Genomic DNA, 24,852 nt, shown 5'->3' with positions numbered 1-24,852 from the left:
TTGCGCTCCTTGGCAAGGAGGGCAACGGGGATCACTCCCGCAATCACCATCACAGCCGGTTCGGAGACAGTGCGATAAGCAGACGCCACTCGCAAAGCTCCCCGCCTCTGCACTTGAGCGAGGCGTTTACGATACACCTCCTTGTCAAGGGCATCAGCCCATACCTCCGCACCATAGAGAAGGACGGACTGCGTTGCTCCCATGAGGAGACGTCTCCTAGTTGATACAGGGCCGCCCACATTCGCCATTAGCCGACTCAAGGCCGCGACTCCTGCTGCAGCCCTGTCCGCGGCTGCTTTGATTTGCTCGAAGAAGCTCATCTTCGAGTCGAGCATTAAACCAAGGTATTTAACCGCTGGTTTTGACTCTATAGTCAACTCGCCGATCGATATGGGACGCAAGGTCGGGATTCTCCTTCTGGTCAGGATGACTACTTCGGTTTTCTCCAGCGCAAGGTTGAAACCGTGAGCAATCATCCATCCGCTTACCCGTCGCATCAATATGCCAAGTCTGCTTTGCGCCTGTTCAACAGTGCGTCCGGCAACAAGTGCCGCAACGTCGTCTGCATAACCGACCAGGCGCGACTCTTCAGGCATATCGAGTCTCAGCAGACTATCGTAGGAAGCGTTCCAGAGGTCCGGCCCTAGGATGGATCCCTGTGCTACTCCCGACGTGATTTCCATCCTCCTCTGGCCCTCTAGCGTCTCATAGAACAGGGAGCGGTCTTTCAGATAATCCCTCAATATCCGCAAGAGATAGCTTGGCACGTGAAAGGAGTTCTCTAGTGTGCCCAGCATATCTGTCCATCTTACGGAATTGAAGGCATTTCTGACATCAAGCGTTATGAGGAGCACTATCCGTCGAGATCGGCGGCTGTGTGCCCCGGCTCGATTAAACGCATCTACGACCTCCATAACAGCATCCACTGTAGATTTCCCTGTTCTAAACCCGAACTGCCTTGCGGATAAGTCCCCGGCAGCACGGATCGCTTCAGCGAGTCTACCCCTGATGAGCTTCTCGAGCACTTTTCCGGCCGTGTCAAGCATACACAGCGGTCGGTATGCAGACGGGAGCTCCGGATCTCCTTTACCTTTACGGATCAACGCGAGTCTGGCCACTTTCCAGCGAGAAGGAAAAATGCCCTCCTTCAAGCACGCGTTGAACGCTTCGAGCAGCAATTCTGGCCGTTGGCGGAACACCAGTTTGTAAACTTCCGCCGGGATGCCATCAGGACCTGGCGCCTTCCTGTTTTTCATAGTGAGAACCGCTTCTTCGAGTTCTCCCATTGTGAAAAGGGGGCAATCCACGACGCTTTCCGCGCTGTTTACATCAAGCCGTACAGGGTGTCTGGGGAACAATGCCCGCACAATGCGGTCCATCTGGTCGGTGCTCGGTATGCAGGGCTTCCGCAGAGCCCCGATTTTCCGAGTGACAAGCTTATAGCCAAGTCCCCACGGGTCATCATTCACCTCATTAATAAGATTTTGCCAGCCGCGAGCTTTGCTTTTATTTATAGCGCTGCGGAGCCTCCTTTTTGCTGATCTATATTGTGCCTTTATGGCACATGCCTCCTCGTTGGCGTACAAACTTTGTGCCAAACGGCGGAGCTTAAGACACTCCTTCCGTAGGTCGGCAATTTCCGCCGTCCACCAGTACATAGAAGGCTTGTCGCGCCTGGGGCCTCTCCGGGGCATGGAAGCCTCACACGCCGTCGTTATCAGATTCATCACTGAATTTACGACGGTGTCAGCTGCGACATCACCACCCCCCGGAGTGCCCCCCAGCGCGGCCCTACCTGCTCCAAGAGCTTCGACGAACCTTCCGATGTTCACCTTCGCGACATTCCACACGCAGGGGGAACGTCGTGTTGGTGCTCGCCGGCAAGTAGCGTCAAACACTTCGAACGCAATGTACTGATGATCACTTGCCGAGAAGTCTTCTAGGACTCGCCACCCGTCCACCGATGATGCCAGAGATTCCGACGCAAAAGTTATGTCGGGAATGCTTCCTTCACAACCTGAGCGCCGAAACGTTGGCGTGGATCCGGTGTTTAAAATTACGAGCCCGGTTCTCGCCGCCATTTCCAGAATCCGTTTCCCTCTGGAGTCTGATTGAGGCATGCCCCATTCAAGAGCCCTGGCATTAAAATCACTGCCAACCAGGATTCGTCCCTTCGTGCTCGAAACGGCGTCCTCCAGAGCATCAAGCCGGCGTTGAAAGTCCGGAATCGACTCATTCGGCGTCAGGTAAACGCTAAAAAACGTTATCCCTAAACACCGGATCCAGGCAAATCCGTCCCCCCGGCCTTCGGCAAGAACACGAAGTCGAACGTCGTCCCGAACCCAGATGGCAGCGGTGCCCGATAAGCCGAGATACCATGAGGACGGGTCCTTGTTTCGGTATTGCTCGCTAATCAGCACTAGATCAGCATTTACTTCCGCAGCGAACTGCGCTAGCAACTGGTGAGCGGTTGCACTCCGGTGCATGTTAATTTGCAAAATGCGGATCATGGCGTTCGCACCCTAGCCCTCTCCAATTCCGCCCTGAAGATCGGACACCGTCCCGAGCCCGCAGTGTGTGCGACGCTTTCGCCAGATGCGCCACGATCCCTGCAGAGAACACAATTCTCGCTTTCCTTGCAAGTCTTCGCTTGATGACCCGCTTGGCCGCATCTCCGGCATGCTGTCCTCCTGTCTGGACCCTTGCAAGCTGCTGATGTGTGTCCATAGTCCAGACACCTGTAGCACTTGGTGGGGACTATCCGCATTCGTACCCTGCATACTACCCATCCAATTTTGATTCTCCCGCGGTTAAGGAGTTTCCTCGCATATTGCTCGGGGACATCCACCACGGCAAGTTTTTGGCCTCGAGCATTTACAGAGGTAATACCCACCCGGGCATTGGTTACCTCTGGACATTCACGCTTTAGCGCCTCCTCTACTTCGACCTTTTCTGTGAGGCAGTCAAGATCCCGTATTTCCAGAGAGCACATGGGTTCTAGGCTGGAAACAAGGGCCTTCTCCCCCAATAGCCCCTTGACCGCTTCGCAGAACGTGCTCTTGTCGGTCGTCTTTGGGCCCAGTTCGACGAGAACTCCACCACTCCTCGTTTTCCGTATCGAAGACACCTCTGCTCCGTTCTCCTCGGGTTTCATCCTGTAGCGGATTTCTCTAAGGACTTCCGCAAATGTCTTGCCTTCCGTCGGCTTAATGAGCAGAGCCGACGATCTAGTCCTTCTTCGTTTCCTCGTTTTTTCCGCTACTGGCTTTGGGTTGGCAGCCTCCTTGTTTTTGGACAGACGTGTCTCTGGCGCCGGAGTCCGTTGTTTCTTTTTATCCTTTTTCGCCTTCTTTTTTTGGGCCTTGGAGACTACTTCGATAAAGTCTCCTTCAGGCACGTCGTCTTCTTTCCGCTTTTTCCCCTGTTCACTTTGCAGAGGGCTATCTGCGGTCCGTTTGACGCAAGCAGCATTCTCAGCGGGGAGTGCGACTGTTTCTGCTCTACAATCGTCTTCCGCTGCTCTCCACGTGCGTCTATAAAAGGAAATGCGGTCCAGTAGTTCCTCCAGTTCCATCAGCCCGTTTTTGACGTCTTTGCTGACGTTTCTCTGAAGAAACGTTGCCGACCGCATACGTTTCACCACTGCTGCGCACTTTCGGATGAGCCTTTCCTCTTCTGCTCTAGCGAGGACGGTCGAATGCATTTCCACTCGATTTGTGTCCAAATCCATCTGCTCAGGACTAGCGTTTCTCACTGAGCTTACTTCCAGGACAGGGGCACTGCAAGGTAATGGAGCTGCCATCCCCGCACGGTCAGTCGCACCACTTGATGAGGCTTCCTCTTTATTTGGGCGCCCCGGTGTCTCATCGGGTATATCAGCCCTCGTTGCCTCTTTCACTGGTCGCTGCGGTGAACGACGCATCTTTGTGCTCCGCCCAAACGCACCCAGCTTTTCCTCCTTGTCTGTTGTTTCGTCGTTTTTTTTTATAATTTTCAGAATGTTCTCCATGAAAAAGGTACCAGCGCATCGTGTGCAAGGGAGCGGGCCGCAATAGTCAAGAACGGGTATACCCTCGGGGACACAGCCCCTACCCCAGTTCCCTGAGGCCTGACCTACGCTTAGCTGATCCCGGAATTCACGGACGGATCAGCGCTCGCTCGGGGCAACGCGGTCTACTAACACCGGTTCAATGCACACTTCCCGACCAGGGTCCCGAAGGGGCTGGCTCCTGATACACGTCGCAACTACTACCTTGGCAGAGCTACGCTCACATCACCTCGTCGACGCCAACAGAGAGTTGTCGACGGCTCCGGAGACTCCCAGTGTGTCCCGACGTGTACCGGTCATTCGCGGTTCGCTCTTCACCGAGAAGCTTTCTCGAGGCTACTACCTAGGACGCAGGTATGCTGCCAGCTAGGGGGCAGAACTACTTACTCGGGCACCTCGGGGACGTCACATCCCGTATCGTAAGCGACCCGTTTAAAAATCGCTAACGACCCCTGAGGGTAACACTGCAATCTTAACAACATTATTCCAGACCATCAGATCGGTTTCCGTGCTAAACATGGAACGCAGCACGCCCTGAGCTACCTCCACGATACTGTGGCCAGCAGACTTAACGTCAATAACAAACCCACGGTAGCTTGCGCTCTGGATTTAGAAAGGGCCTTTGATTCCGTCTGGATAAACGGGCTAATCTATAAACTGATCAAATACGAATTCCCAATCCCGACGATCAGACTTGCCATCAGTTTCTTCGAGGATAGGCATTTTTACGTCAGTGTCGGAAATGAGATTTCCGATCTCTTGCCGGTTACTTCTGGGGTGCCGCAGGGATCCATTTCTGGTCCTACTTTTTACAACATTTTTACTGCTGATGTCCCCTCCCCTGAGATCGGTACAGAACTTATGCAGTATGCCGACGACACACTCGTCTACTCCTCTAATTTTCGCCCAGACAAGGCAGTTAGCGATATAGAGGATTACTTGGTTGACCTCTGCTACTACTACCAGAGCTGGGGTATCAAAATTAACTCAACCAAGACACAAGTCTGAATCTTCAGGAGGAAATCTCGATGCTGGGGATCTAGATCCATCCACAGGAAGGCTAAACGCCTGAAACTGGAAATCGGGAATACAATAGTAAGAGGGTCGAAATCGATCAAATATTTAGGAATCAATTTCAACGAATTCCTAAGATTTAACGACCATGTTAAACTCGCCATTGGAAAAGCAAATGGTGCATTGCGCAAGATCTACTTTCTTCTTCGGAAAAAAATGGGTCTAAGCATCAAAACTAAGCTGGTCCTATATACGACTCTCATCAGGCCCATCATATGCTACGGATCACTTGCTCTTCGAAAGCCATGGATAAATGCATGTCTTTGGAACGCCATGTATTAAGATATTGCACTGGATTATCTTACAATTGGAAGACTAAGAAGTGCGGCAGGAACGCCATAGTATACCGGCGAGCGAATATAGACCCCATTAGAGAATATTTTCTCAACATTACGGAGCGGTTTTTCAATAAACTTGAAAACCATCCAAACCCAAAAATTAGCATGAGCAGGGCAAAACAATCCCACTAGCGACTTTCCATAGGTCGTGCCAGATACTGAACCCTGACCTAAAATCAATAATCCTGTCCCTCTTCGACACACCTTGCCTGGTAGGAGTGCAAAGAGGCTAAGCACTGTATGAATATTAAGTGCTATTGTATATAGTAGAATTAAGTATTTATATAAGTAAATATAAGTAGTAATAAGGTAGATGTAAGTAAGTAAAACAAAACCTTCTCGCGTCATTAGTGCGGTCGCAGTTTTGAAAATAGGTTAAGTAATGTTTTAATTAAATACAAAGCCAAGGAACGTTGTAAATTACACTTTGTTTTTACAGAATAAAGTTAATTACAGAGAAGGTCGGGTAGGCCAAACAATGTATAGCCTGGGTGGCTTAATAATTCTAAGCTAGCTAAGCTAATTCTAAGCTACTTTTAAGCAAAATGTAGCAGATGTAAGACACTAATTGGAAATAAATGAAATGAAAATGAAATGAAGTAGATCTAGAGCCGCTAAACAAGAACAAGTCGGGAAACCGGAAGCTGGACGCTTCAGGTACGAAAGGTTTTGTGTATTTCTTAGTACGCAGCACGTAATATATGCATATATTATGTGGGAATATCCACTTTCGGATGATATTGACATTTATAGTCTTGAATTTGCGAAGAAGCGACAATTTTGACGTATTATAACTTTGTTAGTAATAGTGGGATTTCCACCAAACTTGGTAAGATCATGCTCTATATTATACCCTATATTGTTGCGAAATTTCGTGGTCCTAGCATGAATTTAAGGGGGGTTCTGCAGCGAATTACTAAAAATTATAGTAATATACTATTATTAACTTTATTTATGCAGATATCAGTGTGGAAGGTATTTCGGAGCCCAGGCACCATATAGTGGCAGTCTCTCAATTTTTTTCAGATTTTTCGGTTGGGTAGTTTCTGAGAATGGCCCCCGTAAAGGAATGGTCACTTTCAACCACCCGCACTCCCCACCTTTCCAACAAATGTAAAAACTAAGACCAGCTTCGAAAAGTACTGGCCGAGACCTTTAATTTGATACCCCACATGACTATATTTGATGAAAAAAAAATTTACACCCTCCTTTTGCATGTATGGGGACCCCCCCTTAAATTCGTTGTAAAAGGATGTAATTCACTGTATGCGTGAGCGTTCACAGTTCCCAGCTTTCCACCAAATTTGGTGTCAATCGCTGCAACCGTCTCCGAGAAAAATGCGTGTGACGGACAGACAGACAGACAGACAGACAGACAGACGGACAGACAGACAGACAGACAGACAGACAGACAAACAGACAGTAAACCGATTTTAATAAGGTTTTGTGTTTACACAAAACCTTAAAAAGGCATAATCTTTCTTCAAATCGTATTGGTAAGAAAGAGATCGGTAAGCTTTTGCTATTCTGGTACTACGGCGCGATCACCCATATAGCAAAAAGTTGTTTCACGTATTCACTTATACATACGCAAAAACTTGCCGATCTCACCAATACATTGGCAAGTCCGGGCGGTATGTTAAACAAAATCGGATTTTCGTTACGCTCATGCTCAAGAGCAAAACAATTTGAAATCGTGCGTACCCGCACTGATTTCCCCCCTTGAGGGACAAGGGGAAGTGTGGTAGCTGTCTAGTATCTAACTGTGATTCATACTTCAGCAGGTAGCAGCTAACACGATTGTTGCTGGATACGCTGAACACCGCTTACTGCTAGTCAGTATAAATATTTTTCATTTATCATTTATTTAAAAACCAGTGACTTACATTGAATACATAGCGTATGTTTCTTATTACTAGCCTAAATGTAGCTTATGTATCATAATTAAATATTTAAAACAAGTCGGGAAACCGGAAGCTGGACGCTTCAGGTATGAAAGGTTTTGTGTATTTTTTAGTAAGTAGCACGTAATATATCCATATATTATGTGAGAGTATCCACTTTCGGGTGATATTAACATTCACAGTCTTCAATTTTCAAAGAAGCAACAAATTTGAGGTATTATAACTTTGTTAGTAATAGTGCGATTTCTACCAAACTTGGTAAGATCATGCTCTATCATCATCATCAACGGCACAACAACCGGTATCCGGTCTAGGCCTGCCTTAATAAGGAACTCCAGACATCCCGGTTTTACGCCGAGGTCCACCAATTCGATATCCCTAAAAGCTGTCTGACGTCCTGACCCACGCCATCGCTCCATCTTAGGTAGGGTCTGCTTCGTCTTCTTTTTCTACGATAGATATTGCCCTTATAGACTTTCCGGGTGGGATCGTCCTCATCCATACGGATTAAGTGACCCGCCCACCGTAACCTATTGAGCCGGATTTTATCCACAACCGGACGGTCATGGTATCGCTCATAGATTTCGTCATTGTGTACACTACGGAATCGTCCATCCTCATGTAGGGGGCCAAAAATTCTTCGGAGGATTCTTCTCTCCAACGGGGCCAAGAGTTTGCAATTTTTCTTGCTAAGAACCCAAGTTTCCGAGGAATACATGAGGACTGGCAAGATCATAGTCTTGTACAGTAAGAGCTTTGACCCTATGGTGAGACGTTTCGAGCGGAACAGTCTTTGTAAGCTGAAATAGGCTCTGTTGGCTGACAACAACCGTGCGCGGATTTCATCATCGTAGTTGTTATCGGTTGTGATTTTCGACCCTAGATAGGAGAAATTGTCAACGGTCTCAAAGTTGTATTCTCCTATCCTTATTCTTCTTCGTGTTTGTGTTTGACCAGTGCGGTTTGATGTTGTTGGTTGATTCGTCTTCGGTGCTGACGTTGCCACCATATATTTTGTCTTGCCTTCATTGATGTGCAGCCCAAGATCTCGCCCCAGTGGCCGCCTGCTCGATCTGGATGAAGGCAGTTTGCACGTCTCGGGTATGCGTATGGGGCTATCCGGCCTAGCAAGATAGTGGAGAATATCTTATAGATGGTACTCAGCAATGTGATACCTCTATAATTGCTGCACTGTATGATATCTCCCTTTTTATGTATGAGACAGATTATGCCTCGTTGCCAATCGTCAGGCATTGATTCGCTGTCCCATACCTTGAGCACAAGTTGATGAACCACTTGGTGTAACTGGTCGCCTCCATATTTAACCAATTCGGCTGTAATTCCATCGGCTCCTGGCGACTTATGATTTTTTAGCCGATGAATTGCACGGACTGTTTCTCCTAAACTTGGTGGTGGCAGTATTGTCCGTCGTCTTCAGTTGGCGGGACCTCCAACTCGCCGATGTTCTGGTTGTTCAGTAGCTCATCAAAGTACTCAACCCATCGCTCTAATATGCCCATTCTGTCGGAAATCAGATTTCCCTCTTTGTCTCGGCAGGATGAGCATCGAGGTGTATAAGGCTTCATCCTGCTGACTTGTTGGTAAAACTTCCGCGCCTGGTGCGGTTGCTCCCTGTACTTTTCTAGTTCACAGACTTGTTGGTTCTCCCAGGCTTCCTTTTTCCGTCTGTGAAGTCGCTTCTCCGCTCGACGGAGTTCGTGATAAGTCTCTGCGCCTGCCCGCGTTCTTTGAGAATGCAACATTACTCGGTATGCGGCATTCTTCCGTTCCGTTGCTAGCTTACATTCATCGTCAAACCAGCCGTTCCGACTCCTTTTGCGGCTGGGGCCAAGTATATTTGTGGCCGTATCCATGATAACGTTCTTCAGGTGATTGTGAAGATCATTTGTTGATGCTTCATCTCCAGGTCCTCTGTTGACTGCGGTTATTGTGGCATCCATTTCCCTCTTATAGGTGTTGCGGAGGGTTGTGTTGTGGATGGCTTCAGTTTTCACTCTCACCTGAGGAGGGGAGGGGATTCTAGGTGGTATTGTTATTCGAGCTCGGAGCACCATGCCAACGAGATAGTGATCCGAGTCTATATTGGCCCCCCTATATGTTCTGACATTCATCAAGGCTGAGAGGTGGCGGCGTTCGATCAACACGTGGTCAATTTGGTTGAAAGTGGTCCCGTCTGGAGAGGCCCACGTATGTTTGTGGACCGCTTTCCGCGCAAACCAGGTACTTCCAACAACCATTTCGTGTGACCCTGCTAATTGAATAGTCCGCAGTCCGTCATCATTTGTTTCTTCGTGTAAGCTATGGGAGCCAACGTATCGCCTGAATACTGGTTCCTTCCCTACTTGGCTGTTAAAATCCCCAAGTATGATTTTGATATCATATATGGGACAGGCTTCGAGGGTTCGTTCTACTGCCTCGTAGAAGGTATCCTTCTCCGACTGTGCAGTCTCCTCTGTAGGGGCGTGAACGTTTATGAGGCTTATATTTCTAAACTTGCCTCGCAAGCGTAGAGTGCATAGCCGTTCGCTTATGTTTTCAAAGCCGATAACAGCAGGTTTCATTTTTTGGCTGACTAAGAAACCTACTCCGAGCACATGGTTTACTGGATGACCGCTATAATATATGGTGTAGTGGCTCTTCTCCAGAAAACCGGTCCCTGTCCATCGCATCTCTTGCAACGCTGTTATATCAGCCCTATATTGGGACAGGGTATCGGCTAGCTGCTCATCAGCTTCGTCTCTGTACAGGGAGCGCACGTTCCATGAGAAAATGCGCATATCGTTATTCCTTTGTCGTTGCCGGGTCCGTCGTTTTAAAATCCGTCCTGTCCGAGGCTCCTGTTGTGGCTTCGTAACAAGTTGTTTTCCGTGTAGGGTTGTCAGCCCTACCCAACCCGCAACCTGGAGGACCACTTGGTACAATTTGTCCCGTTTTTAGGCGCGGGAGACTCACCTTCATCCTTCTCCGTCTGCAGCTTTTCGTTAAGAAAGAGCTCCCAGCGGTCACCACGTGGAGGTGGAGATAGGGTTTGGTAGTAGAGCTGTTGGTGTTGGTTCAGCAGGCATTTCCCAGGTTTTATGCTCCATCGTGGGTACCAATCCAAGTTTCGCCCTGGGACCTATACTACCCCTTGACCACCATCATGCTCTATATCACAGCCTATATCAATGCAAAATTTCATGGTACTAAGATGAACTTAAGGGGGGTTTCTAACTAATTACAAAAGATTGTAGTAATATACTATTATTAACTTTATTTAAACATCTGATCTTTTTCAGATTTTTCGGTTTGGTAGTTTCTTAAAGAAGTGATCACTTTCAACCCCCCGCGCTCCCCACCCTTCCAACGAATGTCAAAACTAATATCGGCTTTGAAAATTTGATACCCCCACATGACTATATTTGATGAAAAAAAATGTTACACCCCCCTTTTGCATGTATGGGGACCCCCCTTAAATTCGACGTAAAAGGATGTAATTCACTGTATGCGTGAGCGTTCACAGTTCCCACCTTCCTACCAAATTTGGTGTCAATCGCTATAACCGTCGCTGAGAAAAATGCGTGTGACGGACAGACAGACAGACAGACAGACAGACAGACGGACAGACAGACAGACGGTGGGACGACTCGCAGAGGGGTCGCTGGACCCACACTTTGATTCCCCGTATTGAACAGTGGATCCAGCGACGACACGGTGAGATTAACTACCATCTGACGCAATTCCTGTCAGGAAATGGCGGTTACAGGAAGTACCTGAACCAATTCAGGCTGGATGATTCTCCCTTGTGTCCTGAATGTGATTGCACACCTGACGACCCGGAATATGTTATGTTCCACTGTCCACGATTTCTCTCAGAAAGGAGGTGTCTGGAAGACTCCCTGAAAACCACCCTAAGCCCGCAGAACATTGTCGGGGAAATGTTGAAATCGGAGGGAAACTGGTATGCGGTGAACACCGCAATCAAACGAATACAAGAGGAACTTGGAAGAGCGGAGCGTGCAAGGAGGACGCGAAGAACGGAAGGCGTGGTTGCGTAAAGCGCAGTCCACTCCGCGAAGTAATGCTTTGCGGCGGTCCCGCGGGGAAGGAAAAAGGAGAAAGTGGGGGTGGTTTTAGTGGGTGAGAATCCCACACGCTGCTGCAACCTGGCGCGGCAGTGTCTTTCTAAGATTCCCCCCTCCATCCATAAAAAAAAAAAGACAGACAGTGAACCGATTTTAATAAGGTTTTGTGTTTACACAAAACCTTAAAAACGGGTGGCTATTGTTTGGCCTGCATGACATTCTCTGATATTACTTTTTATGGTGTATTTACGTTACACATTAATCTTGATAATTCATGATTAAAAAAAATGGACATATATTTGAAAAAAACTGCGCCTGCACCTAGAGCGCCAGAAGGCTTATTTACTTACTTATTCTAACTTAATCTAATCTAACAAATAATACTTAAATCTAATTCTTATAACTAATGTTTTTACCGCGCTTACAATTTCACGCTTAACCTCTATGCACCCCTACCAGGCAAGAAGTGTCGAAGAGAGAGACAATGGCGGATTTTAATGCATAGCTCACAATTTGGCAAGGCCTTAAGAATGTGGCCAATGGGGTGGAGTTACCCTCCAGATAAAGTTGCCTCATGAGTGGATTGGGGTGATTCTCCCTTCTTTCGAAGAATCTTTCTAACAGGTTGAGAGCGAACTCTCGAAGAGGTTTAACTTTTGCTTTAGTGCAAACTCCTACTCTTTTACGAAGAATAGAGTAGATTTTACTTAGTGCACCGCGTGCTCTGCTGAGAGCAAGGTTAAGGTGGGGGTCGAATCGTAGGTGTTCATGAAATAGCATTCCAAGGTATTTCATCTGTTGTGAACTGTTTACTACGGTATTCCCGATGCGTAGCTTTAAGCGTTTAGCTTTTCTGTGGATAGATCTAGATCCCAAGTGTTTTGGCCTCGTTGATTTTTATCCTCCAGGTCTGGTAGTACTTGCAGAGATCTGTTAAGTATTTCTGTATAGCATTAGCTGCCTTGCCGAGTCGGAGGCTCGACGAGAAGATAAGCGTGTCGTAAGTGAACAGTAATAGTTCTGTGCCGCTCTCTGGGATTGGAGCGTCGGCCGTGAAAATATTGTAGAGTATAGGTCCTGAAATGGATCCCTGCGGTACTCCAGAAGTGACCGGTAGGAGAACGGAATAATCATTTCTCACGCTGACGTAAAAATGCATATCTTCGAAGAAACTTATTATAAGTCTGATTACCGGGATAAGGAAATCAAGGCTGATTAATTTGAAGGTAAGTCCGTTGACCTACACGGAATCAAATGCCTTTTCAAGGTCTAATGCACACACTACTGTGGGCTTGTTATTGGCGTTAAGTCTGCTACTCACTGAATCGTGACGGAAGCCTAGTGCGTGGGTCCCGTGCTTTGTCCGGAACCCGAATTGATGGTTCGGAATAATGTTTTTCCGATCGCAATGTTGGACTAATCCCACTATCCATACTTTTTTCGAAGAGCTTGCGCAAGTTGGAGAGGAGAGAGATGGGCCTGAAGTTTTGTGGTTCGTGCAAGCCGCTTTTTTTTTAATGGCGATTATCTTTGCTACTTTCCAAGTAGGGGAAAAGTAACCATTATTGATGCAGTTGTTGAAGACTGCAAGAAAGAACTTCATTGATGCCCTAGGGAGGTTTTTGATAACAATATTTGCTATGTCATCTGGTCCGGTTGATTATTTGCCGTTAAGGCTTTTAGTGATGGCTGCGAGCTGTGATAAACTCAAAAAGGTTTTTGGGTCATTTTGGTTTACAGGATGGGTTAAAGGTGGAGAAGGTAGTTGTTTGAGTGAATATTCATGAAGAAAGTCTTTGATTGTCGTGTCTACAATCGAACTGACGGCTCGGTTGTTACTAGGTGGAGGAGAGTTTATTTAATTTAGGAAAGACTCCGCGAGTATTTGAGCTTTCCTAGCGTCACTGCCGATGTTTTCATTCTTCTTGGTAAGAACGAAGTTTTTGGATCTGTTGTGGCCTGTCAGCTTATTTATGTGTTCAAACATATTAGATCCGGGTTTCACATCTGCTAGCTTGCGGGTGAGTTTCTTGCTACGGAATTGCTCCACCATTTGACGGATTAATGTACTAAGGCAGTCAATCCACGAAATTAACACTTTATATTCCGTGTTAGTTCTGTTGCTATTTTTGTGGAAGTTTCGTTTAAGATTTCTGCGCCAGATTTGCCTGACTTTCAGGTGTTTCATTATCTCGTGCGGCAGTTTATTGAACTGAATCTGATCGATTTTGAGGAGCTTTGTGTTTCTGCATGTAGCACAGTTGATGGCATCAGTAGTCAAGATGGTGGCCTCATCGATTTCTTTGTCCGTTAGCTTTTGCGAGACAGTGATTTTTTTCAGGTTTAGTTGTGGTGCTAATTCTGCCTTGAATTTATCCCAGTTAGTATGGGCGAATGATCTTATTGTGCTGGGTACTCGCTTTTGCAGTTGAGAGTTTAGGGAAAGTATAAGTTCAACTGCGAAGTGATCGGAGATCCCTGGTAAAGTTTTGCACGTTAACACCTGCAGTGTGAGAGTGGCGTCTGCGGACATTAGAAAATAGTCAAGTATTGACTGACTTGTAGGCCTTGTGGGTGTGTCTGACAAGATCATCTTAAGCTAGTTTAATGGATTATGGATCTACTTTTCGAGGGAAACCCCATTTCGGTTTTTTGCCAAATCGCCCCAGGAAGTGTGCCGTGAGTTAAAGTCCCCACCAAAAATTAGGTATTTAGATTTAGACTGGAGATGGCTCAAGATTTGTAAGTCTTGGCCCAGTTGTTCAGAGGGAGAGTTACATTTTATGTAGACTGCAGCTATTAAGATGCGTCTATTGTCATTAGTTTTAACTAAAGCCGCTGCCGCGGAACAGGTCTGCAGATTTTTGATGGAGACTTCCTCAAATGTATAGTCTTTTCCGACTAAAAGGGCGGTACCGCTGTTGGTGTCGTCCCGGATAATGTTATATCCGGTAAAATTAACGTTGTGCCTACTTTTTAAATGTGTCTCTGAAACACAGATGAAATCTGCTTTCAGGGAATCGACCAACTCTTGTGCGGTGGCACGTTGGGCGTATGAGATCAAAGACGCGGAGTTAAATGTGACCACTTTTAACTCCATAAACTCATCAAAACTTGGATAGGGGCTAATTGTCGCTGTTCATTCGTTTGGGAGAAGCGAGAGTTTCGACCAAGTTTTGGAAGGCCAACTTGTTGCCTTGAGGGACTTGAGGGGCTGTAGTTGTAGGAATAATGTTCCTAGTTTTTTGGGTAAGAGGAGTTTGGGGGCTGCAGCTCTAGGGAGAGTATTCCTACCTGCTTGAGCGTAAGAAACGCCCGGTTTGACCAAGCTTTGTAACATCTGAGTCACCCCCTGTTTGGCTTTCATGGTCTCGGCATTTTTTTTTTTGCCCTGCCAGCTTCCCTTCTGGCAACCATGTCCTTGTATGCCGGGCATCCGCGGTAGTTGGCGGGGTGTCCGGACTGACCGCAATTGCAGCAAGTTGGTTTGTCTGCGATGGGATTTGAGCATTTTCGTGCACCTCACGCACCGGTGCATGATGGAGCAATTGATGGCGATATGCCCGAAGTTTTGGCAGTTGTAGCACTGCACTTCTTGAATCGGCTTCACTTTCTCAAGCGAAATTTTCCGGTGAAGGATATATTTCACCTTAAATGCTTCGTTTAGATCTTGTTCTGCCTCGAAAGTAGCCATGAACAGCCCCGATTGCGACTTCAACGGAAGCGCCGGGTTCAGGTTGTGAGCAAGTTTGTCGGCCCGCGTGACTAGATTTGACACGCTTTTCAACTTTAAGTGCGGGTACTCTTCGTTGAGTTCGCGCATTATGTCAGCCGGGTCAGTCTCTCTATGAAGACCACGGATGACTAGGGAGTAAGTTCTTAAAGCCGGAGGGGTACTGGTCGTGGCATGCAGTCCCTTTTCCTTAATAAGGTTGAAGATCGCTGCATGATCCCCAAGGCTTTGCGCAAAAATGAGGGTTCTATCGGCCCTCGTATTGCTTTTAACCCTTTCTCTTTTAATATCCTCAAGAATTGATTTTATACCCAGTGATGGGCAGAAGTTTTGCCTTTTTTGGGCGGGTAGCCTAGGGGGAGGGTGCCTGAGGGTTTGCCGGAGGGGCATTAACTCTACTTACACTCACCTTTTCTTTGTTTCTCTTTTTCCTTCGCTGGACGAAGTTGAACTCGTCGCCTTCCTCTTCTTGGATGATAACGCACATCTCTCCATCTTGATGATGTTGTTGATCCTTCTGTTGTTGCTCCTTCAGTTGTTGCTCGTGTTGTTGTTGTTCATGTTGATGTTGCCGTTGTTCACGATGATGTTGTCGTTATTCGCGTCCTCCATGTTGCAGATGTTGTCGTTGCTGCTGCTCCGACATTGCGATTGGCATCCTCCCTTCGAGGGATGCCAAGCGATCCTCTAGCTGCTTTATAAATTTTTGCTGGCAGTCCAGCTGCTGGACCATCGCAGCCTTTTCTCGCTTTAGCCCCTCGATTTTTTCGAGGAGGGTTGCGTTCATTGCTTGCTGCTCTGGGGAGCTGCCTTCTTCTTCCGATGACATCTCCTCGGGGTGTATCATCTTACACCTCTTGGCAGACATCCTGTCCTCAACCCCGTACTTGCTGTTGTGCGCAGCAGCTCTGGAATGTAACAAAATTTATTTAATTTAATGTTCTTATAATAGTTACCTTTTCCGGACGTGAATGCCACCACTGTCCAGAACGTAGTTACGTCACACGTGTTGGATATCCCCCGGGAAACCCTTTTACCTGAACCCGATACAAGATCACAATACGTTATTACGAAACACACCGCAATAAACAGTCACAAATATAATTAGGGTTTTACGCGAATTTGTCGGGAGAGTAAAACCCGTAATTAAAGGAATGTATCCTGGGTTTTTTTTAGCGATATATATAACTGGCTTTTCCAGGATAGTAACTAAGGACATTATGTAAATAGAAATAAGAAAGAGAAAGGAATAGAAAATAAATGTATAAATACGCTGACTCACAGCCTGTTAAAGGAGTCTGAGTTCGAGCTACGTATGGATCTAAGTGTAAAATCGAGTTTTTTCTTCGTTATTCGCTCAAGAGGATTGGAAACCGCAACCACGACACCCTCTACACGTAACTGGCGCAGTCGGCCGTTCAACTACCAAGGATTTTATTTTCGGTGTTATAAGCGAAAACAAAAGTGGCGTGGGTACAAGATTTATTGGATGCCCTACCGACGTTGGAGCGTAAAGAAAATAATCCGCAAGTGAACAAATACAAAACGAAGAACATGGACTTCAAAACGATAACTGCACACATAAGCTCGTTGCCCAACTTCATGGGGGACCAGCACGATCTTCATACTTTTATAGGCTCGATCGAATCAATCCAAAAGATGATTCAAACTTTTTCAGAAGATCAACAAACGCTCATCAACTATCAAATCATGGGAAAGCTTCTGGGAAAACCGAAAGAAGTCGTCAACGCCTTGCCATCAACGCAGTGGACTTCGATTAAAGGGGCACTTCTATTGCATTTCGACGAACCGGAATCAGAATCCAGGCTTATGGAGAAAATACTGGCAGCACAATTCACAACTCCCGCCGAACTGTACGAGTATGTAAGTAAGTACTTAAATATTATTTGCAACAAAATTAAAATAAATGTTGCATATACAGCAGAACAAGCTGCAAATGAGATTAAATTAAGAAGGGAAATGTGTAAATCAGAACAGAAACTCATCCCAATACAATAATTATAATAATACTTTCCGAAATCATGTTAGTAATCGTAATAACGCTCCGAATCAATTCAACCGAAACAGAAATTTTTCTCAATACGATAATACTTTTAGGAATCAAGTTAACCATAATCATAATTACCCTCCGACGCAATTCAACACAAGCAGAAATTCTTCTCAAAATAATTATTCCAACAACAATTTTCGTAATCAAGTTTATGAACCTAATAACAATCAGACAGTTTAATCACCGTCAGAATTCAGGAAACTACAATCAGAGACCACATAGTCGGAATTTCAGGCGAAATGATCTTTCAATGCCTACCGATGTCTCAATGAATACAGCTACCATTTCAGGATCTTCATTACATATGGGCTTCGAAAATTTTCGATTACCAGCCTCGGAAGACTCCCAATTCTTCGATTAACCATCGAAGGAAGACCTTTAAAATGTCTAATTGATACTGGCAGTACTCATTGCATTATGAACTCAAAATTAGTAGGTCATAATCGGCGATATCCATTAGATAAACCCTTCATCATGAGCACCATACATAAAAAAAAAGAAATAAGATATGGTTTAAAAACTGAATTTCCATCTGAGTTTCGTACAAAACATTATATTGGGTGGAAATTAATCGATTTCGTATCCAATACATTCGACTGTATTATCGGTCAAAACGCCCCCTCCGGTACGCAAGCAATTTTAGACTTTTCAAAAAATATAATTACAATCAATAATATTTCACTGAGCTTTATCCAAGAAGGGAAAAATTATTCAATGATAGCAAACGAAGTAAGTAACATTTTAAATAAAGAGAGTTCTGAAATTCCCGAAATCTCAGTTAATCCAAATAATGAGACTAATTATACAACCGAAGAGGATTTAATGATAGAAAGAGTTAAGGATGAATTTGCCGACATCCAATATGACAAACATAAGAAACTAACTTTCACTCACGAAATAAAGCATGAGTTGAAGCTAACGACTTCTGAACCCATATATCAACAAAATTATAGGTATCCGTACTCCCTTAGAGATTTCGTCAAGCGTCAAATAAAAGAAGATTTAGAACAAGGTATCATCGTACCCTCCAAGTCTCCGTATAATTCCCCAGTATGGGTTGTGCCTAAAAAAAGCAACGAACATAGGTTGGTGATCGATTTTAGAAAAATCAATAATTTAACCACTGCTGATAAATATCCGATTCCTCAGATCGACGATATACTTGGTCAATTAGGTAACGCTAATTATTTTACAAGTATAGACTTGGCAAAGGGCTTTCATCAAATTGAGATAAGGCCTGAGGATAGGCATAAAGCCGCATTTTCAACAGACGAAGGACATTTTGAATTCACACGGATGCCTTTTGGTCTAAAAAATGCACCGTCAACCTTTCAGAGGTTGATGAATTCAATACTAGCCAAATACATAAACAAAATATGTATCGTATACATGGATGATATACTTGTCTATAGTACAACTCTGATAGAAGATGAAATCGCTCTAAGGAAAGTGTTTCAAGCTTTACGAAACGCAAATTTAAGGATTGAAATGTCTAAAACTTCATTCCTAAATAAATCAACGGAATTTCTAGGACACGTCATTACAAAAGACGGTATTAAACCGAACCCTAAAAAACTTGAGGCCATAGACAAATTTCCATTACCAGCAACACAGAAACAAATTAAATCATTTTTGGGACTAGCAGGATTTTACAGGAAATTTATTAAGGATTTCGCGAAAATTGCGCGACCAATGACTAGATTTTTACAAAAAGACGCCAAGGTCGATTTAAATAACACTGACTACAAGGAAGCATTCCAAAAATTAAAACTGTACATCTCTAACCATCCTATTCTTCAATTTCCAAATTTCAATAAACCGTTCGCAGTCACAACGAACGCTTCAAATTTTGCGATAGGAGCAGTGTTGTCACAGGATAATAAACCAATATGCTTTGCATCCAGAGCACTAAATTCTTCAGAAACAAAGTTAGCAACAATCGAGAAGGAGCTACTAGCCATTATATATGGTTTAAGCTATTTCAGACATTATATTTACGGACGGAAGTTCGAATTGCACACCGACCATAAACCGCTTACATATTTGGAAAATCTTAAAACTGATAATCCGAAACTGCAAAGATGGAAACTAAAGTTAATGGAGTACGATTTTCATATCAAATACATTAAAGGCAAGGTAAATGTAATAGCAGACGCATTATCTCGTATAGAAATAAACGCTTTAGAGGGTGAAAGTGATTTAGCAACGCAGCATACTTCTTTCGAAGATAATTCACATTATATTCCAATATCCGAAAAACCACTTAACTGTTTCTCTACCCAAATTGTTATCAAAGTAGGCGCAACAAAGGTTGCCAAGAAGGAAAAAATTAATCGAAAAAAAAGGACTTTTTTTTTTCTTCAGCCTTTGTCCCGTTCACAAGCGGGGTCGGCTCGTCGTGATCGGCTTCGCCATTTGGCTCTATCGAATGCCTGATCTGGGTGCAATCTCGAGGCTTTCAAATCCCCATCCAGCGTATCAAGCCACCGTTGCTTAGGTCTGCCTTTTGGTCGTTTACCATCCATTTCGATGTTCAGACCAATCTTTGCAAGTGAATTCTCGTTTGCACGAATTGCGTGACCATACCATCGAAGACGCCTCTCTCGCAACTTTTCCACGATCGGTGCAATCCCATAACGATCGCGGATATCCTCATTTCGGATGTGATCTAAACGTGTGATGCCACTAGTCCAACGTAGCATCTTCCTCTCCATTACCGCAAGACGCCGTTCATTGTCTTTTATGGTCGGCCAACACTCAGAACCATAGAGAGCGACTGGACGAACGACATTGCGGTAAATTTTAGATTTGAGACGTTCGTTGATACGTCGATCACAAAGGACACCAGTTGTGGAACGCCACTTCATCCAGGTTGCGTTAATGCGTGAAGCAATTTCATAACGCAGCTCTCCATTGGCTGATAGCGTTGACCCGAGGTATTTAAATCGCTCAGTTCTGGGCAGATCACTGCCGTTGACAGTGATTGTGCCTGTTTCATGGAGATCGGTCGTCAAAAATTCAGTTTTGTTTAAATTCAATCTGAGACCGTGTTGCATGAGGCGATCATTCCATTTTTGAACAAGTTGCTCGAGATCATTTTTGCTATCAGATGCTAGGAAAACATCATCTGCATAAGGCAGTGTGTAGGGCGCTGGACGTTGGTTATCCCGTGTGACGGTGTCCATAACAAGGACAAAGAGGAGTGGTGAGAGGGCACTTCCTTGATGAACTCCACTCCAGAGACACGAAGCGGTTTTGATACACCCGCCATACTTCGAACTTTACTTTTCGGATCGTGGTAGAGCAATTGAACCCAGCGCACGAGTTCTTCTGGCACGAAGTGTTGTCGTAAAGCATACCAGATGAGTTCGTGTGGTACACGGTCAAACGCTTTCTCTAGATCCAGAAAGGCAATGTAAAGAGGGCGATGCTTCTCACGGTGTTTCTCCATGAGTAACCGCACAGCGTGTATTGCGTCAGTAGTTCCGCAGTTCTTGACAAATCCGGCTTGATTCACGGTTATTTCAACGATTTCGCGAATACGGTTGTCAAGAATGCGTTCAAAAATCTTCATGGTATGGGAAAGTAACCGGATCGGACGGTAATTTGAACATTCTGCTGGGCTACCTTTCTTTATCCATATTGGAATAGTGGTACTTTCTTGCCAGTCAGATGGTGTTCTTCCTTCCTGAATAACCCGATTAAAGAATTCACTCAGCCACGGTGTTGGGTCCCAGCTCCCTGCTTTCCAGAGCTCAGATGCGATGTCGTCAGGTCCTGTTGCTTTCCCCGATTTCATTTGTTTTATTGCCTCCTCGACTTCAGTTGCGCTGACTGGTGGAACTGCTTCAAATGTCGGCAATGATTATGGAAGTGGAGGATGAGCAAATTCTTCAGTTGAAATCTGCTCGAAGTATTCTCGCCATCTATCCGTTGCAGCTCGACGGTCGGTAAACAAAGTACCGTTCTTGTCATTAACACAACAGAAGTGTTCGATATCCTGTGTGCGTTCATCACGGCTTTTAGCAAGTCGATACAGATCTCTCTCGCCATCCCGAGTGTCCAGTTTATCGTAAAGATTTTTGAAATGGTTCGCTCGGGTGACAGCGACCGCTTTCTTTGCATCCCGGTTGGCATTCTTATAAATTTGCCAATTAGCAGGCGTTTTATCGTCGAGAAATTTGTGGTAGAGGCGTTTCTTTTCACGGACCTTCATTTCAACATCATCATTCCAAAGCCAAGTATCTCGGTTGATGTACCGCTTACCCGGCAACCCCGGGGGTTGCAGAGGCCGCTTTGTGGATCGTGTCTTTCATTTGGTTCCATGATTCTTCCACATTCGTAATGGTTGGCAATCGTATGAGTGAGACCGTTTCTTCTTTCTTCACACCAAATCGCCACCATTTAATGCGCGGCGGGCCAGTGCGTTCCTCACGCCGTTTTATCGGTGGCTTAATTCGCAGGACAGCAATCAACGGCCGATGTTGAGGTGCGATGGTCTCATAGGGAACGACTTTGCAATCAGTGACAGTGGTAAAATGTTGGCGTCTTATGAGAATATAGTCGATTTGCGTTTTATTGTTCCCACTATAAAATGTGGGAAGATGAAACAATCGTTTGATGAACCATGTATTCATAAGTACAAGGTCATGGGTGTCCGCAAAATCGATTATACGCTCGCCACTACAATTTTTTTAAAAAGTTCACTGAGACGCAAGCTAAGTACGTGTTGAACAACCATGTACCTTTAATAGGAACTACAGGAATTAAGGTCCCAACCAAAAAACATTTATTGATATTATAAAAAGAATATAATATTTGGAAACAAGCAAATAGTAAAGCAACTCTGGTTAATGCTAACTCTTTACTATATGATTGTTCGCTCAGCGAAATCATGGAGATAATTGCAAAAATGCATAAACAAACAAACCACATTGGCATGAATAAATTGTACTCTGAAATACAAACTAAATACTACTACCCTAAACTAAAAGATTTTATTCAAAACTACATAAATAAATGTGAAATTTGTCATCAAAGTTAATACGACAGGAACCCACCTAAAGTACCTTACAAAGAAACATTGACCCCTAGTAAAATTAGAGAAGTATACCACATGGATATATGGTACAAACTTAAGAATCAGATGTATATAACATGCATTGACAAATTTTCCAAATTCCTCGCAATTATACCAATAAACAAGTCGGGAAACCGGAAGCTGGACGCTTCAGGTATGAAAGGTTTTGTGTATTTCTTTTATAAAGAGATTTGGGTGTGCATTTGTCCCATTAGCATGTAGCATGTAAAATATGCATATATTATGTGAAAATAGCCACTTTCAAGTGATATTAACATTCATAGTCTTGAATTTGCAGAGAAGCGACAGCTTTGACCTAGTATTACTTTGTTAGTAATAGTGCGATTTTCATCAAATTTGGCAGGATCATCCTCTATGCTGTAGCCTATATTGTTGCAAAATTCTGTGATTCTAGGGTGAACTTAAGGGGGGTTTTCCTGTCAATTACTAAAAATTATAGTAATGTACTATTATTAACTTTATTTGAACAGGTATCGGTATGAAGAGTATTTCGGAGCCTAGGCACCATATAGTGACAGCCCCCAGATTTTTTTCAGATTTTTCGGTTGGGTAGTTTCTGAGAATGGGTTCGTTAAAAAAATGACCATTTTCAACCCTCCGCACTCCCCACCTTTTCAACAAATGTCAAAAGTAAGACTGGCTTCGAAAAGTACTAATCGAGACCTTTAATTTGATACCCCACATGACTATATTTGATGAAAAAAAAATTTACACCCTCCCTTTGCATATATGGGGACCCCCTCTTAAATTCGTCGTAAAAGGATGTAACTCACTATATGCGTGAGCGTTCACAGTTCCCACCTTTCTACTAAATTTGGTGCCAATCGCTACAACCGTCTGCGAGAAAAATGCGTGTGACGGACAGACAGACAGACAGACAGACAGACAGACAGACGGACAGACAGACAGACAGTAAACCGATTTTAATAAGGTTTTGTTTTACAAACAAAACCTTAAAAACCGTCAATGGGATACTATAGTATCATAAATGCCTTGACGACACTCTTCAATAAAATTGGTAAGCCTACAAAAACTATTACAGACAACGAATCAGCTCTCATATCACAAAAAACACAGGAATGGTTTGAAAACGAAAAAATAGATATTCATTTTACGACTCCCAAACTCCGCCATGCTATTAACATAGTATGCTGGTCCCAAGCCCAGGTAAAGCAGGAGGGTTTGAGGCAACGTACTCTGTACTATCCTCAGTAAAACAAAAATAAAATGCTGAGATCAGGGAAAGAGATAAATAGAGTATAGTTGGAGGTATTCCACTATGCTAAATCCTACCTGATCTCTCTTGGTGACAGGCCCCGCGACAGGTCGACCAAGAAAATGCATACAATGTCGTTACAAACATGATGATCGGACTAAGTCACAGGCCTCGGAGAAATGCTAGGGCGTCCACCTCAGTCGACGCGGCAGGACGGGCCCCGGTCCTGTCGAGAAATGGGCAAGGGTTCTTGACGCATGGACGGCGTCAGGACGTAAGCAAGTTAGTCCGTACACAACGAACAAAACACATACGTGTCTGCACGCTAAATGTTGGTACCCTAACTGGAAAGACCGAGGAACTCGCAAGAGCCCTTCGGAAAAGGTGCATTGACATCTGCGCTCTGCAAGAAACCCGATGGTCTGGTTCCAAAAGCTGCGACATTGAACGCGAACGCGGTAAAAATGGCTACAAACTTCTCTATTTTGGTAACCCACACACTCAATATGGTGTTGGCATTGCCATCTCAGAGGGTTTCCGTGATGCCATTAAAGAAGTCGAACGATTTGATGATCGGCTGATGAAGCTCACCATTATATCAGCTGATCGCACTATTCACTTCTTCACCGCGTATGCACCACAGACAGGCCGACCTGATGCCGAGAAAGATGCCTTCTGGCAACTTCTCGATGAAAAGACTTGTCACGTGCCTGCTGACGATTACATAATCATTGCCGGCGACCTTAATGGTCATGTGGGTGAAAAGGCAGACGGTAACAGGTGCCATGGGGGAAAGGGGTTCGGAACGCGCAACGAAGGTGGCGAGCGTATAATTGATTTTGCGGACACCCATGACCTTGTACTTATGAATACATGGTTCATCAAACGATTGTCTCATCTTCCCACATTTTATAGTGGGAACAATAAAACGCAAATCGACTATATTCTCATAAGACGTCAACATTTTACCACTGTCACTGATTGCAAAGTCGTTCCCTATGAGACCATCGCACCTCAACATCGGCCGTTGATTGCTGTCCTGCGAATTAAGCCACCGATAAAACGGCGTCAGGAACGCACTGGCCCGCCGCGCATTAAATGGTGGCGATTTGGTGAGAAGAACGAAGAAACGGTCTCACTCATACGATTGCCAACCATTACGAATGTGGAAGAATCATGGAACCAAATGAAAGACACGATCCACAAAGCGGCCTCTGCAACCCTCGGGGTAACCAAGCCGGGTAAGCGGTACATCAACCGAGATACTTGGCTTTGGAATGAT

Source organism: Hermetia illucens, chromosome 3, assembly GCF_905115235.1.
Source record: "Hermetia illucens chromosome 3, iHerIll2.2.curated.20191125, whole genome shotgun sequence".
Taxonomy (NCBI): domain Eukaryota; kingdom Metazoa; phylum Arthropoda; class Insecta; order Diptera; family Stratiomyidae; genus Hermetia; species Hermetia illucens.
Note: the sequence above shows the minus strand (reverse complement) of the source record.